Below are 1,951 nucleotides of genomic sequence, written 5' to 3' on the forward strand. Positions count from 1 at the left end.
AAGGTTTCAGCTTCTTACATGGATATTGATCAGTAGCTAGGTCATGTCCAACTCTTTGCAACCCCATGGACTGCAGCATGCCAGGTTTCCCTGTCCTTCACTATCTCCCAGAGTTTGCTCAAATTCATGTCCATTGAATCAGTGATGCTATCCAACTATCTCATCCTCTACCACCCTCTTCTCCTTCTGCCCTCAGTCTTTCCCAGCATTAGGGTCTTTTTCAATGTGTCAGCTCTTCACATCAGGTGCCAAAGCATTGGAGCTTCAGCTTCAGCATCAGTCCTTCCAATGAATATTCAGGATTGATCTCCTTTTGGATTGACTGATTTGATCACCTTACTGTCCAAGGGACTCTTAAGAGTCTTCTCCAGCACAATTCAAAAGCATCAGTTCTTCAAAGCTCAGCCTTCTTTATGGTCCAACTCTCATATCTATACATGACTATTGGAAAAACTATAGCTTTGACTATACAGATCTTTGTCAGCAAAATGATGTCTCTGCTTTTTAGCACACTGTCTAGGTTTGTCATAGCTTTTCTTCAAAGAAGCAAGCATCTTTAAATTTTGTGGCTGCAGTCACCATCCACAATGATTTTGGAGCCCAAGAAAATAAAATCTGTCACTGTTTCCACTTTTTCCCCATATATTTACCATGAAGTTATGACACCAGATGCCATGATCTTAGCTTTTTGAATGTTGAGTTTTAAGCCAGCTTTTTCACTCTCCTCTTTCACTTTCATAAGAAGCTCTTTAGTTCCTCTTTGCTTTCTGCCTTTAGAGTGGTATCATCTGCATATCTGAGGTTGTTGATATTTCTCCCAGCAATCTTGATTCCAGCTTGTGATTCATCCAGCCTGGCATTTCTCATAATGTACTCTGTTTATACATTAAATAAGCAGGGTGACAATATATAGCCTTGATGTACTCCTATCCCAATTTGGAACCGGTCCATTGTTCCGTGTCCAATTCTAACTGTTGCTTCTTGTCCTGCATACAGGTTTCTCAGGAGACAAGTAAGGTGGTCTGGTATTCCTATCTCTTTTTAAAAATTTTCCACAGTTTGTTGTGATTCACACAAAGGTTTTAGCATTGTCAATGAAGCAGAAGTAGATTTTTTTTTATTCCTTTGCTTTTTCTATGATCCAATGGATGTTGGCAATTTTATCTCTGGTTCCTCTGCCTTTTCTAAATCCAGCTTGTACATTTAGAAGTTCTCAGTTCACGTACTGTTGAATCCTAGCTTGAAGGATTTTGAGCATTACCTTGCTCAGCTAATATCAATCGCTATCAGGTTCCACTTTGTAAGCGTGCAGTTTACAGGAATACCACAAGGCGGCAGAGCTGGGAATGACAAATTCCTAGAAGGTAGGGTCAAGTAAAATCTAAGTCCATGGTATTTTTTAAACGATCACAATATTATTTTCATATTTAAACATATTAGAATGGTCTGTTGATGAAGACATTGGATTTTCATTGTTTGAACTATAAAGAAATAAATTACAATAGAAATATAGATACTAAATAAATTGATTAGGTAGATTCAAGGATGGATTGATGGTGATAGATGAATATATTCATACATAGATACAGAGACACAATATGTGTATATAAGGGGCTTTTTATACATGCTAAATCCCCTTCCTTTTATTACATTTCAGATTGTCACCAAATGAGGTTTCAGGGAGAGAAAGAGATTGTTACAGGAAATAAAGAGAAAGTAGGAGTCATCATTCAACTCTAGCCCTCCAATATACGATTTTGAAGTCCCAAGAAGAAAATACATAATTTAGAAAGATGAGGCATTTCTAAACTTCACATTTTCCCCCTTTGTATATTGAGGGTTTGATTTGGTAGGATTCTGAACACAACTGTACTATAAAGCATACCTAAAGAAGATACAAAATATAAGTTAAAGGAACTGCCCCAGACAGAAAAGTGAAAGTGAAAGCATT

Source organism: Bos taurus, chromosome 5 (assembly GCF_002263795.3).
Source record: "Bos taurus isolate L1 Dominette 01449 registration number 42190680 breed Hereford chromosome 5, ARS-UCD2.0, whole genome shotgun sequence".
NCBI classification, from domain to species: domain Eukaryota; kingdom Metazoa; phylum Chordata; class Mammalia; order Artiodactyla; family Bovidae; genus Bos; species Bos taurus.